Source organism: Notechis scutatus, chromosome 6, assembly GCF_049901735.1.
Source record: "Notechis scutatus isolate UNSWTSFEM ecotype Mainland chromosome 6, rNotScu1.2, whole genome shotgun sequence".
In the NCBI taxonomy this organism is placed as follows: domain Eukaryota; kingdom Metazoa; phylum Chordata; class Lepidosauria; order Squamata; family Elapidae; genus Notechis; species Notechis scutatus.
The window spans coordinates 52,904,919-52,922,788 of NC_142014.1; positions in this window are offsets into that span (position 1 = coordinate 52,904,919).

Sequence of the window (17,870 nt, forward strand, 5' to 3'; positions counted from 1 at the left end):
GCTCCTTGGTATTATTCAGAAAGTCATACTTTTCAGGAATTTTATTAAATATGTCTTAGAGTCCTAGGAGCCAAGAAAAACTTTCTCCTCTCAATCACTTTCTCCACTTCCTCCTGCGCATTCTTACCCGGCTGCCAGCTTCTTTGTGGCGGCCATTACGGACCGCCGCTGCCGTCCTGGGAAAAGGGGGTTCTGCCGGCCAGGAGGGGGTCTGCAGCACCCCCAAACCCTTCTCCGGATCCCCTACCTTCAGCTGCCCCTGCAGGGCAGCCAGCTCCGTACCCGGCTGGGTCGGAGCCCCAAAACGGCTAGCGGCAGGGATCGCGCAGCTTCGCAAATCCCTGCCGCCGCGAAGCCGACAAACCGGAAATACCTGCCAGAAGAGGAAAAAAGCGGCTGCTTGAAGGTGCTGAAAGGATAGCTTTCCTCTTTTCCTACGGAATAAATAACTGGATATTAAGAAACCTATTTTTAGGTGGAAATTGGTTTTGCGATGAGTGGGAAGAGAGAGGATTAAAAAGAAAATATTTGTATGCTAAGATTTGTTGGAGCAGATACCTTAAGGATTTGAAGACTAGAATATATTGTAACAAGACTTTAAACAGATTTGGACTTTCTTTCTTTGATTGATATCACCCCAGAAGGAGAGAGAACTCTGCCTTGGTTTGGACTGATTGATAACTTTGGGACTGTTTTATCTTTTTTATTTTCTTTTGAATATTCTGGTTGTTGTAAGAAGAAAGAAGGAGAAAAGAAAAGAAAAGATTTATAATGGCTCTTTCTGTTGAGGAACTAAGAAATGGTGTGGAAGAAGCTTTCCTTTTCTTAGAAATGGCGCTTACTAATTATCAACAAAAATTACAACAGATGAAGACAGCAGAGGAACAAGAAAGAAAGGAAGGAGCCATCTTTAATGAATCTCAGAATTTGATCCAGAAAAAAAGAAGAGAGAAAGAAAAGAAAAGAAGAGAAAAGAAGAAAACTAAAGGATTTAAGGACTTAAGATCTAAAAAAACATTTAAGAAAGGGAAAAATAAAGTGCAAAACCAATATGATGATTGTAAACAAAGGGGAAAAGAAATACGACAGAGAAGGGAAGCCGGTAAGGCAGAGGCTAGAAGAAGGGGGTAGAAAGGTTTGTTGGGAAAAGAAAGAAAGGGAAAAGGTGGAGAAAAGCTACAACGTTTTGAAATTAAATGGAAAAAGGAATTTTTATGGATAATGGATAAAGTATAATTTAAAAAAAAAAAAAAAAGATTTTGCAAGGTACATAAGATGAGATGGTAGTATTGCAATGGCTTAAGAGTTGATAAGAGATTAAAATGTTAAAATGTTTAAAAATGATTGGTTTTAAAACTTAATAATAGGAGGGGTTTAGAATATTGTTTTAATTAAAGAGTTTAATAAAATTATGGTATTGATGTTATTATAAAATTTTTATTATAGTATTTCTTTTAATATTTGGATTTATTCTCTAATTATGCACTTAATTGTGTTGGATGTATTAGTTAGATAGAATGTACCAAGCAAAATCTGATTGGGTATTAGATATTATTTTAAAGATTAATTTGATTAACTTAGGGGGAGATAGAAAGGCATCATACTCTGATTAATGATTTCAGGAGAAACTGATTTTCTTTTTTTCATAGGGATGAGACAAAGGGATGATAAAAATGGACAAAAGATACAAATATAATGATTTAAACTAAGATGATTAATTAAGGTAGAATTAAGTGTGAAATATGTGGAGAAGTTAATATAGAAGGCTTAGAATGGTAAATAAAATAAGTAATGATATGTAAGATGAGCATGAATATAATTGAAGTCCATGAAGAGAGAGACACCTGGGTCCAAGTTACTTTCCAAAAAGATATTTTTTTATGTTTTGTGTGTTGTGTGTATATGTTTTTTTGGGGGAGAATTGGTAAAAACTTGTAGAAATATAGAATGAGAATAATGGTAACTAAGTCAGAAAGAAACAGATGAAATAATAATAATGATATTGAATAAGAGTAAAGAGAAGTAAAGAGAAATTGAATAAGAGGTTTTGGTATATTATATGGAAATGGTTTAAAATAGAATCATAATTTATCTGACTTGTTAAATTTACAAGGGAAAAAGGTTTAAACATGTAATGAATAATGATAATTTGTGTGTTTTAAAAATTAATAAAACTTGTTTTTTTAAAAAAAAAAAAAGAGCTCCTTGGATCAGAGTAAAGGTCCTTTTAGCTCAGCTTTCTGTGCCTCTGAGTGATCAACAGAATGCATTCAGGGCGCTCTCAATCCTAGATTGCAGTCTTTTACCATTTTTATTTCCCAATGATCTGTACTTAAAAGGATGCTTTAATGATTTTGAGAGTAGCTAACAGCCCATCAATATTATTAGCTGCTGATGGCCTGATCTGTAAATCTCTTCCTTTTAAAACCATCCATATTGGCCTACAAAAGATATGGGTGAGGAAAGATAAAATAGCAGCTTCAGATATCTAAAAGGTTAGCACATAGAAGAGGGAATGGATGTAGAACCAAATTAATGGAATAATTACAGGGAAATAGTTAGGAGCAGGCATCAGGAGGAACTTCCTGGCTGTATAAATTGACGACCTTCACAATTTGTAAGGCAAAGGAAAACTGAAGCAACTACTTCCTTAATGATTGAGTTGTTGGTCCCAATTGTAGTCACTAAATAAGGACTACCTGTATTGATCATTCTATTTCTCCTTCCCTTCCTAATGACTCCAAGCATGAATTTGCCATCCCCTCTTTTTCTTTTTTACATTACTATTACATTTTTATCATGACTCATACTAGCTCCTTGACAGCTCCCATTAATGTATACAATAAAATGTGAATCTCTTTTTTATTTCAACTCTGTATTTGTTTATTCAGAATTCCATTTCCCATTTTGAAATTGACTCACAGAGTTTGGCCAGATCCTTTTGAAACTTCTCATAATCCTTCCTGATTTTACCACTTTGAACTATTTAGTATTATCTTCGCTGCTCAATCCTAATTCCAGGTCATTTATATACAACCCCAGTATGACCCCTGTAGGACTTTACAATGCATATCTTGTCAATATAGAATAGCCTATTTATTTTTATCTCCTGTTTTAAACCTGTCACCAAGCTACAAGAATACCTAATTTCTTATCACAGGGCAGCTGAATTTGCTTAGGAACCTTTGGTGAGGATTTATATTCTCAAAAGCATTTTGAAAATCCAAGTATACAATTATCTAAAGGGTCACTTCTGTCGATATGTCTGCTGACACCCTCAAAACATTCTAGAAAATTAATGAGATAAAGTTACCCTTGCAAAGTCCCTTTTTAAAATTATAGGTCAAACTGGCTATTTTGTGTCCTTGGAAACATAGGGCAAAGTTAGAAATTGCAGATTTTTTAATCAGTGATTTCATGTTAAAGCTTTTTAAGAAGTCATGTCCAGAATATGCATTATTCCAGGCTATCTGAGGGCAATGAATTTGCCCATTAGTGTTATTATTGTTTTTAGGTCCCATACTAATTTTATTTTCCACTCGTAAGCTAACTTTAGCTACTTGGTGATAGCATGTTAACTTGCTTTAAGGGACTATTGTTGCTATGAAACAGTTTATCCACTTCTAAGTCCTGGTTTATGAGGTTCTGTGCCCCCAGCATGCCCTTTCTTGTCTCTTCAGATCTTATATCCACAGCAAACTATATCCCACTATTTATATCCACTTTACCAGGTTTCTCTCATGCTTGTATCTATATTTTCATCTAACATCTAGTACTTCTACATTCCCACCTTGGCTTGGAGCAGTTTGTATATGTGCAAGTTTGCAAACTTTCCCTTTTTGTGTGCGTGTGGCTTTGCCTATGTGCCTGTGTGGTTTCCTGACTGTGTATATCAGGGATGTCAAACTCAATGGGCCGGATCCGGCCCATGGGGTACTTAGATCTGGCCCTGGAAACAGTGGACTGGACTGTGGTGCTTCTGCAAATGAAAATGGGCTCCTGAGCTCCATTTTCGGCTGCCATGGCCTCCTGCAACCTCTGCCAGTGAAAAGGGAGCTCAGGAGGGCCGCTGGCCCTCAGGAGGTAATGATGTATATCATTGCCTAGATTGACACTGTCCCTTTCACCTTCATCCCTCATGAGTGATTTTTCCAATGAGATGTGCTTTTCAGTCTGTTGGCTTTTTTCATTGTAATCAGTTAAAAGTTGGTTGCTCTAATGCACCTTCCAGGTTAAAGTGCAGCCTATCCATTTTATTGTTTGGCTAGAAAAGTATCCAGTGCTTTACAAATCTAAGTAATCCTCCTGGCATCATCAACTGATTCATGCATTGAGACTGCTCACTCTGCCTAATTAGCTCTGCACATGGAGCATTTCTGAGAAAGTCCCCTTGATAGTCTTAATATTAATATTCTATCGATCTTAATCTTCTTTCCATCAACCTAAATTTGACTTTTAAGATTGGCTGATTAATTTCTTTCATGCCATTAGTACCAATGTGCAACACAGCCACTGGCTTCTTACCAGCACTACCTACCATCTCAATAGCATGCGATGTCTTCAATCTTTGCAAAAGGCAAGTATGTCACCTGGGTTGGCAAACCCATCACGTATGTAGAAGAGCATATTGGAGCCCTGGCTGATGAAACATCATAACCCCACAGCAGTTGGTCAGTACTTTATAAACTACAGTGAAGCAGACTCATGCTCTAGAGATATGAATTTCTGCCCATTTTAGATGTATGTATCAGAGATGGTATTCAGCAGGTTCTGATCAGTTCTGGAGAACCGGTAGCGGAAATCTTGAGTAGTTCGGAGAACCGGCAAATACCACCTCTGGCTGGAGATTTTACAGATTTTATCCTTCCCCTGCCATGCCCACCAAGCCACGCCCACAGAACCGGTAGTAAAAAAAATTGAATCCCACCACTGGTATATATGTATGTGTCAGGGTTCCAAGCAACAGACCCAATGCAATCAAAACTCTGAGGCCTGGAGTTTCCTCTACGTATGAATTTATTAGGAATGTCAAATATTGGCCCAGCTGGTGAAAACCCGACTCTGAAAGACCCGAGGTTTTCCCCACTCAACGTCCTTGCCCCCAGGTCACACATCCATCACATGGTCCAACCAGGTCACAGTCTCAACCTCAGTTGGTTCAGTCCATGTCTTCCCAGCACCTATTGAGAACATCCTTGGTTCCCAGGAGAAAGAATTTTATTTTGGTTACACATCCCCAGCTATCTCTATCTCCCCCACTTCCGTTCCCATAGCTTCAACTGGCCTTGCTATGGCAGCCCTGAAGATGCTCCAATATGGGCTGACAGTATGTATGTATGTATGTATGTATGTATGTATGTATGTTTGTTTGTTTATTTATTTATTTATTTATTTATTTATTTATTTATTTATTTATTTATTTATTGGCTACCCATCTTATCACATGGTAACTCTGGGTGACTCACAATATTAAAAGGGTTAAGTTTTTACAAAACCTATACGCAATACTAACAAAATACTATTAAAAATAAGTACTCGCCCCTAACTAAAAGAGAGGAGGGAGTAGGATGAGTGGGGGAGGGGGATCTGTTATTAATCTGTCAACCACCCCGAATGTGAAGCTGGCCTATTGGAACCCTAACCCAACTGGCAGAGACAGGTCTTTAAGCTCTTGCGGAAGGTCAGGAGAGTTGGAGCCGACCTCACTCCAGGGGCCAAGATGTTCCATAATCCAGACTTCTCTAGCCTGGTGCCCTCCAGATATTTTGGATCACAATTCTACCGGTAGTTCACTATTCACATGTTAACTGGAACTGATGGTGTTTTTAGTTCAAAATATCCAGAAGATGCCAGAAAGCTTCTGTAGCCTCTTAGCCACAAACATTGGAGAATAAAATGAAGGAAAGAAAAGACTAACAATCCAGAATATGCTTAGCAAGGAGAGACACAGAAAATGCATCAAGGAAATTTTATTTTACTGTCTGCTTTAACATAACACCTTTGAAATTGTTAGAGGACTTCTCTCTGTACTTATGTCAGAAGATTGAAACTATCTGGGAATGTACATGGAATGCTCAAGGACATCAAGGGTGGCTAGATTTAGGCCGTGAACAACCAACCACACAAAAAGGATGTCCCATGAACTGCATCATTACAACAAACTGTCAGATAATTTCTAAGAGAAAATAGAACAGAATTGTGCAAAAGTATTAGCTGGATGATGATTTACATGGAAAGAGCGTGTTCCTTGTTATAATGGAAAGTGTTTGTTTTACTAATTATTGAGAAGAGAAAGAAAGAATACCTTCCTTCCACATTACATGTACAGATTTTTCCATTAATTAAGAAAATAAAGAATAAAACAACAAAAACCCTCTGTCTGGTGAGGAGGAACGGAAGAGAAGGGATCCCTGATGTCCCATAAACCTGATAGCCACAGGCAAAACATTTAACCTAAATAAACTATGAATTGGAAAGCCTAAAGCAATGTTTGTAACAATGGTGAATTACAACGTATGAGCATGCCTTTCAGATTAATGAATGTTTTGGCATAGTTCTCATTGCTACTCCCAGGTTAAGATTTATTGATTTCAAATGTACAGGATGTATCATAGACAAAATGGATGTATCAAAGAAGAGTTGCCATAATTCAAATTAGCCAAAATTAGCATTTAGATATCCTAATTTGTAATTTAGTAGTCCAAGAACATTATATTATTATGAGAAATTTGTATACAGGTCAGGAAGCCACAGTGTGGGCCAAACATAGTGAAATATACTAGCTCCAGGTTAGCAGAGGAATGAAACAAGACCCCATACTATCTCCTTATTTATTCACCCTAAATGCTCAATATATTTTAGAAGAAGCTGGATTGGAAGAAGGTGAGTATGAGTTTAAAACTGAAGGAAGAAACATCAATACCCTGCTTTATGCTATATTGATACACTATATTGATAGCCAAAATGCAGGAATCTGGAAGTAAAGGTCAAGAAGCACAGTGAAAAGAATGGGACTTAAATTAAACATAAAGAAGACCAAACTAATGACAAGAATAGAACAACCAACTGTAGGACTGACAATGAAGAACCTGCCCTTTAAGACCAACCATCCATTAAAAGAATAAGCAATCAAGAAATATTCTTCAAACTAGCACTTGGTGGTGCAGCCATGGAAAAGATGTTCATATGTCATGATGTGTCTGTATCTCTAAAAATGCCATGATATTCTTATAGTACTCTATAGAAGTGAAGAAGCAGGATAGTATTGGCAATGGCTGGGGATTCTGGGAGTTGAGGTCCACCCTCTTAAAATTGCCAAAGTTGAAAAACATTAATTTAATTACATGCTCAAATTAATAATGCATACACTTACTTCAATAATTAATTCTGTATATGACAGAGCCACAATAATCAAGAACTGCACCTTGAAATATCTTGTTACAGAAATTTCACCAAAACATCCTGGGATATCACAGATAAATAATAAAGCCAGTCTTTTTCAGAGGTTGAAATTGGCCATCTTCGATTCTGGCACAGAAAACTTTTCCTTGGCTCAGCTATGAAGGGTAAGAATAGTACAATAGTCCAATTATGTACTTTTCAACTGTACTCCAAGAAAGAGAAAGAGCAACCAAAGGGATTTAGCTATTTTTCCCTTGACAAGGCTTCTCTCTTTATTTTTCTCCCTTCCCTCTGTCAATTCCATGGGGGATTGCAGTACATTTTATGTGTAACTTCATTTTTTACAAAAAAAAGTGATGAATACATCACAAAAAGAACAAATAAGCACTATGCAGTCTTCTCCTTTCAAACCTGAAAGGCAGGAACGTCAGCCCAGATCCAAGGCTGGAAAAAGTGGCTCCATTGTCATAATGTAGCATTAACATTAATCCTATACTGTGTAGCTCCCTCTCCTATTCACTATAGTTTTTCTTTTCCGTGTGGCCCCAAATTGTTGGAACCATCAATTTAAAAGTTGAAAACATGTTTAATAATGACTGAGGCTTGGATGGGGTTTTAAATTTAATATATTTTGCAGGTGGAGGAAACAAAAATTACCTGCCATTTTATCTCTTAGCTGGTTTTAGCTCTTAATTCACACTTAATTTATCATATTGACTTTGCATTATAACAGTACAAGCAATTGGGTTGGATTTGCATTTACATCTATATTTTTATTGTGGTAGAATTTATATTGTGCTTTTCGGTATTGTTTTTTCATTTTATCATTTGAAAGCATCTGTATAATGCCTAGAAGCCATTGCTAGATATTATCAAACACAATTTGAGCTGGCACTGCATTCTTTTGCCTAACAGAAGGTAGCAGCTCCAGGAGAAATAGAAAGTGGGTGTTGGCTGCTAAGCAAAGAGTCACAATTGAACTAGAGGCACCCCACAGCAGGAACAAGGCTCGAAAGACTAGGCAGTGTAACTCGAAGTTGAGCTGGAGAGAAAGCCAGCCACTCGGCATCACATCTTTTCTACTTAATTTAAGGCCTGAGTAGGAACTCCTTGCTATGTTGCGTTATTACAGTTTCTCCATACTAACTTACATCTCTGCAAAAGTATGATGTTTATCCACTGTGTTTGAAGCGGACCTTGACATCTAATGGGTTGTGGGGCTGTCCATGGTGTGTCCGCAGATGCCTGGTAAGGCCTATATGGGCACGGAATGTTCTGCCACATGTCGGGCAGACATGTGTGGGCACCATTATTGGAACATTTGCAGCTCTGGCTTTGCGGAGTGCTCACTTTTGTGCTGTAGTAGTTCTTTTGTCTTCAAATGTCTGGCAGCCTTGGTGGATCAACATGCGCCATGTCAATTGATCTTGTACCAGAGTTTCCCAGGAGGTGGTGTCGATGTCCAGGGACTTGAAGGAGGCTTTCAACGTGTCTTTGTATTGCTTCCTTTGTCCCCCTTGTGATTGCTTTCCTTGAGACAGCTCACCATAGAAGAGCTGTTTAGGAATGCGATGGTCTGGCATCCTTGCAACATGGCCTGCCCAGCATGTCTGGGCTTTCATTAGCAGGGAGTGAACTGATGGCAGGCATGCTCTGGAGAAGACTTCTGTGTCTGACACCTTGTCCTGCCACCAGATCCTCAGAAGTCTGCAGAGGCAGGTTGTGTGGACGTGGTTCAGTTGCCTAGCATGCCTCCTGTATACAGTCCATGTCTCACTGGCATGTAAAAGTATAAAGGATAACTGACTGAACCTCCTCCAGTCACTGAAAACTATCACATTTTTAGTAGTCATAGTAATTCATGTATATATTTGTTCTGGAATATCCTCATTTTTTTTCACTTTCAGCTGCATTAGTGAAATTGATAGGAATAGTGATGGCCCAAAATTTTTATTACTGCTCTTGTTAAAAAAATAAAGAATCAGACCAAATGAAATCATCCAAAATTCTACCAAATTTCTCCACCCTGTGTGTAATTAAGCAAGAGTCATGGGTTTTCAGAGAGCACTGCAATAGAGCATGGGGAATGCCATGTCAACGGCACTGAAACTTTTGCTCAGGTTATAGAGTAATATTTAGCCAACTTAGGCTACACTCAACAAAGCCATATTGGGTTAGATTTATTTGTTATTTACATTGGAAACCAGAAAAAAATCCAAACTGTAGAACATGGGCATCCACATTGGAGGCAAGTATGGGACGAATGATATGTGACTGGTGACATCATCATACAACTGCTATGATTTATACCTTTGCATCAGACCATAAGATACAATGCATAATTGCAGCATTTTCACAATGACATCAGAATACCCATAGTATCATTTTGATACTATTGGGGTTTGTTACTTAAACAACTGCTATAGGCTAGGACATTGAAATAATGTTCCAGAAGAAACCAATGACAAATGACCTCTGCAAAGAAAAGTGCCAAGAAAATAGCATAAAGGTTAAAAAATGTATATCAGAAATTATTTTTTATTTGTGGAAGATTGCTTTTGTCTTTATACTTGTTCTTGTTATGGTGAAGTTATCATGGAAGTTTTTCCTCTAACAAGTCCCAAACTTAATTTATTTACATCTTAAGTCCAGGAGGGAAGAAAAAGGAATAAATATGAATGCCATCAGACACTGTCAAAAGGGCAAAAGGTTTACAAAGAAAATTCTCTGACTGTGAACCTGGTGGGATTCCTTTGCTGTTTCTCTTCTACATTCAGAATAGTCTTCTTCCTATGAAACTCCATCATAGTCCCACCTCCTCACTCCGGATTGTTCCTATTTGTTTAGGACTGAATCAGTATGAGAAAGAGATTGCAGAATTGAAAGAGGAAATTTCAACCCAAGCAGTTTCTGTGTACTATTGTCTTTAAATATTGCAGAAAAGCAAATAATTAAATCAGTGAAGATTGCAACACTGTCATTGCAGAAGTGTATTAGCTAATATTTAATTTTAGCACCATGAAAACCATTAGTGACACAGAGAAAGGGAGGGAATAGTTCAGAAGAAAGAGGAAACCCAGAGAAATCAGACATACCATAAAAGGAAACACCCGGTCTAGGGAGTCTATAGCAATTATGATTGAAGCTCCATGAGTGACTCTAGATTAGTCACTATCTCACAACCTAATTTACCCCACAGAATTCTGCAGGAAAAAATGTGAGGATTCCTTGTTTTCTAGACAGGTAATATATGCAAAAAGAGGTACAACTGCAGCTGCCATCTTGATTTTTTCTTATCCCCATGGATGTCCTTGATCATAGCATAAAACTGTAATAAATAAATAACAATATTTATTTTCTTATCTTTAGTATCATATCAGTACCATATGGTCTATAATAAGAATTTCCCAAAGTGGTCAGTATCAACCCCAAAGTGTTGATTCATGGGGTCAATAATGACCTTGAATTTTCATTATTATTAATAGTAGTAACAGTACTAATGGCTAAAACAGTATTTATTAAATTATTTTCATATAATAAATGTTTAAGAATTTATGAGAAAGCTGAAACTTTATGAAGGGGTCGATGAGCTGAAGAGTTTGGAAACCCTGGTCTATGATTTCATGCACTATCATTGCCATCTATTGATAATCTAATTGAATCGAATCGAATTCTTTATTGGCCAAGTGTGATTGGACATACAAGGAATTTGTCTTTGGTGCATATGCTCTCAGTGTACATAAGAAAAAAATAAAATAAAAATACATTCATCAAGAATCATAAGATACTATACTTAGTGATAGTCATAGGTTACTAATAAGCAATCAAATCATACTAGGAAACAAATAAAACAATATAAATTATAAATATACAAGCAACACAGTTATGGTCATAAGTGGGAAGAGATGAGAAGAAGAATAGTAATGCAGTCTTACTAAGTAATTTGACAGTGTTGTGGGAATTAGTGTTTAGCAGAGTGATGGCATTCAGGGGAAAACTGTCCTTATGTTTCAATTTCCACAATTTAATGCACAACAAATTGGCTGGAGAATTCTGGGAGTTGAAGTTCACACATTTTAAAGTTGCCAAGGTAAAAAAACACTACTACAAAACTTCATCTTCCCAAAGTAACTGCTACAAGAGAGGAATTAGGAGAAAATCTAGGGTAACCACCCTGCACACTTTTTAGAATCGATGGGCCCTACTGCAATTCAGGACATTTGATTTTTTAAATATATTTTCAGCATTATCTTGAATTGCATTTTGAAGATAAGAGACCTAACAATTAATCAGCATCAAAGCCGTAGGCCATTAAGAAGTGCTCTTAGAACATCATGAACATTTTCTGAGTGGAGATTTCTAAAAATATATTTTCAGTTCATTATAAATCCTGTTCCTTGCATGACAATTTAAAATCCTTTTTCTTTCTGTTACATATCCTCCTCTCTGCAAATACATAGACCTGCAACTGGTGAATACACAATTTAGTTCTTTTTCACTTTCTAGTTCTCTACAATTTTTTAAAATATTAAGAGTTCAGGAAACTCTTTTCATTCAAAAAGTTACTAAAATCAGATGGGGAGCAAGGAAGCAAGACTTGTCTAAAAGAGGAAGGTCCAGAATAAGCCACAGAAAATATCACTTCTGTTTTAAAATTATTTAATTTGTCCATTCCAAAAGGATTTCTCAGGAGGAGTTATTATTGTTTGCTTTTGATGTATGGTGAAAAGCAGCTTCATTTTCTATAGCTGCAAAACTACCTTTATATTCACACTTTTAATAGGGCTGAAACTGTCCTTATTAATGTGACCCAGCAGAATTGAGAGGAGTCAAATATAAATCTCTGGTATATAAATCTCTGTGGTCAATCTTTCAGACTGGGACAAGGCATTCTTGGTCACATGTATTAGGGGGCAGGGAACCGCCATGTTGCCTAGTCCATTTTTCAACCTGGGCAACTTGAAGATGCGTGGACTTCAATTCCCAGAATTCTTTAGTCAAGCTTGAGGCAGCTTTCTCAAGATTGAGGAATACCAGCCAATTTAAGAGCCTATCTCTAAAGCAAAGTATTGATATTTGAAATTTCAGTATATTTACAATATATTTACAAACAAGGTTCTAACTGCTAATAAATGATCACCTATTCCATCAAACACATTCTTAGCTCTGCAACACTATCACTAAGAAAATTGATCAATCCATCAGCCTGTGAACAGAATGCTGTTGCTTAGCAACTACCAGCAGCTTTAAACCATCCAAGTCCCTTGATACCAGTTTATTTTATGTCGCAATGCAGTATTACAAAAATGTTATCCCCCAAAACTGCAGGTTTCTTTAATCGTTATCTAAGGGTATTAGGTACATTATAATCTAGGCAAAAAACACCAGTTTGGATCAAAACTGGAAAAGAAATAGTAGGATTTTTGCTGTGGTTTTGGCATCCTAATTAGGAACACAATAACAGATAAATATATAGTCATGCATCAGCATTGCTATAAATACATTTCTTCACTATAGCTATTTTGGAGTGAAAAATATCAGCATTATGTATTTTATTGGTAATGATATTGTTAAAAACCCTCATAAGTAATGATACAGGCATCAGTGCAATTTTAAATAGATCAAAAAAACCAAATCCATGCAATCATTAATATTTAATTAATGTTTGATAGAAATAACCATTTCTGAATTCTCAAAACTGAAAGGAATCAATACACACTTTACTTGTATCTTCAATGTCAAATTATTGAGACAATTACTTTTTTTTCCATATCTAAAGAGAGTTTTAAGAAAGTATATAATGGAATGCATGCACATTAGAATCCCACGGAGAATTACTTTTAGAATTCCCATACCAACTTTGTTATGCTTGCTAGTTAATAGTTAGACAACCCCTGATGGATGTTCCTATATAGAATATTTCTAAAATCCATCCATGCAGGCTCTTAGTTCCTCTCTTTCACTAGAAAGATAGAGCTTTATAACGAAGAATTTCTTCTCTGGCATGGGGTGTGTATGTCGCAGTATACTGTGACCTTCCCCTTAGAAACGAGTACAAGTTAAGATTGAGGGATGGTTTGCATTATGAATCATATACAAGTAGACCTTTGATTTTTCACATTTCATTTTTTTGCAATTCTGAAAAGTGGCCATGCCATCTGGCATTTAATATTTGAAAGTTCAGAGACTCTCCATTCCTGTTTTAAGAAAATTATTGCTAACTTTCCAAATTTTACTCTGTTTTTACATTTTCCATTGTTACTAGTATAGCTAAAATGTTTTATTGCATGAAGCTATTAATAAAAGAAATTATAATCAAGCATTCTACTTGTCCTCATAGTAAGCATCTAAACTGTGCCTATACAGACATCAGCCTCTGACTAATGAACAATGTGAACTTTTAATGTGGGTTTCTATGTTGTGTTATGTGATAGTTTGTTTAAGCATCATTTATTAAATAAATCACAGTTGGCTAGGTTCAAAGAGCCTACAACCAAACCAAGTATCTTAAGAATTTACTGAAAATTCACCCTTTAATTCTCAGTTCAAGTCTTTTGGTGTTTCTTTCAAAATTGAAATGAAGAATTGACTCTCCTTAAGTGAATAGGCATTTTTTAAATACTTTTTTCATTTGTAAAGTGTTATCAGTGTTACTGTCATTGGTGCCAGGGATCATAATGTGGATGGTACACAAAAACAATTTTACCCTGTACCTTTGAGAATTCAGTTTCACAGAAGCCCCTTTAGATCTATCAGTTTTGGATCAGATAATCTCATTTTCATACTGCTAGTTGGAAATCAAATAATCAAATCTCTCTCATTTAAGTATATGTAGATCCAGCTTCTTAGTATAAGCTCTAGTTTACAAACCAGTTCTCAAAAATTAATAAAATGCTTCTATAATTGTTGAATCTATATACATGAGTAAATATAAATGTTAAACACCTGAACTTACAGTAATTCTTTTTAGCATTATGCAGAATCAAGCAGGGCAAAAGCAATGACTCTTGCTAGGTTTGAACATCAAAATCTCACTAAGACTAGTCATTCTTCAGCACTTAATTTCATACTTTGAAATGAAAACAACATATTTCCTCAATTGAAAAACAAGCAAAAATCAGTTACACACTGTGGATTGGTTGCATATGAAAAGTATTATTTTGAACATTTTATACAACTTGCTTGCAGCATTGACAAATCTATACCCTTCCAGCTGGATTCTCATTTTGAGGGGGGCAATAATGGCTCTGACCACGGTGACTGGTCACTCAAGGGCAAGTTGTTTTTCCAGGTACATCTAGTTAGTGCTGTGGTGTGCCACGCTGTCCCCCGCAAAGCCACTTAGCTATAGTTAGGTCCTTGACTGTCTGCCAAAAATTCCAGGAATGTGAAGTCACTCTACAATTTCCCGCTCCAGCTAGAGCTGAGGACAAGGACAGGATATACACCAACAAGGGGGTGCAGAGCCATAGAAGAGGCAAGTCTTGTTATCAGGAAAAAACACCCAGTCAGCGTCTAGATGTTGATGAATCATGTGGCAATCAGTTTGATCATTAAAACTCTGGACATATTATCTTGGTAAAAGTATTTGGCCAGGGCTCAGCAACTGTTAGCTGCCATAAAAGTGGAACATAAGGTGTGCTACCATATATGGACTGCAAAAATCTAGACAACCATGAGATGGCAGCCACGAGTTGTTTCTTTCTCTTTGCTGCCATCTAATGTTTATCCAGATTATCCATATCTCATATATAATCTCTATGTATAAATGCAAAGAGAACAAAGCATGTTGCTATCCAAATAAAAACATCAGTCACATTGAAATAAGAAGACATTGTGGCCTGACTAATAAATAACATTAATCTATGTAAACTGTTCTTTTGAGTTTTGGCTTAGCCTAATGTTATATCGGTAGATCGGTCCCAAAGGAGAGACGCGAGAACAGTGATTTTCAAGCTCTTTTTATTGTATGCTTACATCGGCTCATCGGGCTTCGGATCGGTGGCGGCTTATATAGAACTTGCCTTCGGCGCCGCAGCCAATGACATCATTTCGAATCTCCCGCGATCGGTTTATCCAATCGCGGGTGATTCGCAACGGGCCAATCACTGCGGCTTACTCAGCCAATCCGAGCGCGGTGCGTTCTAACCAATCAGAATTAAGTATTACAAGAATGCTAATACAGCTAATACAGAACACCTAATATATAAATCATTCCATAAAAGGAGGTAAGGTTTATTTTTGATAATAAATTATAATTTGAACCTTTACTTTGCTGACATTTTAGAATGATAGACAGAGAGACCATCATTTGGAAGTCCAATGGCTTGTTCAATCATAGTTTAATAAATCCTTACTAAATGTTATGTGAGAATATATCCAACCTATTTGAATGCAGGTTTTGTGCAGAGGACTGTTTCAGTAAAGCAATGTTCTCCAATCTTATGTCCTACGAATGTAATTAACTACAGTTTCAGAATTTCTTACCAGTAAAGCAATTTTCTCCAATTGTCCCACCAATGCAATTAACTACAGTTTCAGAATTTCTTACCAATATATAAAGGAGAACAATAATTTGGAAAAGCTGATTTACTGAAACATTCCACATTATAAGCCATTTTTAAAATCATTTAGTTTATGGGTGTTTAAAAGAAAAAAAATCTTCATTTATTTTGTGTAGCAGGTAAATTCTCATGTAATTCTCAATAAATCCTTATTCGTATGTCAAGGTGCCCATGTTTCATTTGCAAAACATTTTTTTAACTTTTATTGCAAAACTTATCATCAGTGTCAAGTGGATATGAGAGAGGAGAGTATCATGTAATATTTTACCCCCTGTTGTTCATTATTAACTTCAGGCAGATATAGGACAGTAGTAATAAGGCTGTCCTCGTATAAAATTGTGTGTGAGATTTTTATTTTGTATTTTAAAAAGCAGGAGAAACATTATCCCAACTATCTTGTTGTGTCTAGTTAGGCCCCAAGAATAGCTTAAAACTGTATTTGCAAAACTCAGATCATGTTTAAATATAAAACTTAATTTACTTGGCATAAACTATCTTTATTCCTTTTCCCTGTTCATACAAGAAGGGAATAAGATGAGAGGCATGTGTAATGCAAAAAAAAAAAAATCTTGTGGTCCATATTGTATTTATGTTCACAGCACTTTCTGAATTTGGCTGAAACAAGTGTCATTGGCTCTTTATGAAATATATCTGACAAAGAAACTTTCAGTTCCCCAGGTAAAATACAACACCTCTACTTTACTGACTCATACCAGGTTTTACGAGTATTCTTATCTCCATTAAAAACATGTCCATTCTCAGATAAACAGGATCTTGCTAACTGTGATGACCTTGTTTACCTCTCTGGGAAAATATGTGATTGGAAATTTTTCCTAATAGCTAATGAGTCAGGTCTCAAAAATGTGCTGCTTTTTGGTATTGAGTCACTCTAATTCTACTGCTCCTGACACCAGCTTTCTCTTTCTTCCCCCTTTTCTCCTGAAGACAATCAAGACCAAACAAGAGTCTCCTACCATTGTGGTGATGTAACCTATTCTCTGCTCCTAACACAGACAGCCATTTTCTTTTGTTGTTCCAGAAAGTGTCTCTGCAACGGGAAGTGAGGCCTAAGGACCAGGTTTTCTACATGCCAAAACACAGGAAGTGTGTTGAGAAATTGCCATGGGCATTGTCAGGTCTTTCAAGCACAAACATACAGACTTACAAGAACAATTAGAAAAAACAAAAGGGGAAAAAAGGCCAAATAATGGGAGAAAGGCCAAGGACCTTCTGTTTTGTTTTTCAGAACAATACATATTAAAGATTTCCTGCCAACCAGAAAGTGGGGGGTGGGGGGATTAATTTCATAAGCTCCCTGCCCTCTGTTGCCAGAAAGAATCCTTCTGTCTGCACCAACCTATTCTTGATTTCTCAGGGTTATTATCAGAAAGTGTTTACTGGCTTTTGCTTATATTAAAGGCACCGAAGGCTTAGATTATTGCTCCTGTTATCACTGCTATATTAGCACATTTAGCACATTCCACACTCTCCACTCTCTCTGCTTTCTTCTTCTGCCTAGAAGCCCTGATGCACACCTATCCTTAAGGCCTTAACAATGCTATTTAGCTATTTCAAATTACCAGTCCCTGAACTGAACTGAAGAGCTCAATAGGCAGGGACATCAAAGGAGAAGTGGTCAAAAGAATCAAAATGGCAGCCTCAAGTACATAATCACAGCCACTCACTTGACTCTTTTGACTGCACCCTGCAGACAATGGAAAACTGAGTTCCTAAAGAATTACTATTAGTATTATTAAGAAGCGCCCTACTATGACAAGAGAGGCAGTTTGCCATATTGTACTGATTAAAGTGCCAGCAAAGAAACAGGAGATTGAATCCCACCTTAAGCACAAAGTCAGTTTGGTGACTTCGGGCCAGTCATTCTGTCTCAGCCCTAGGAAGGAG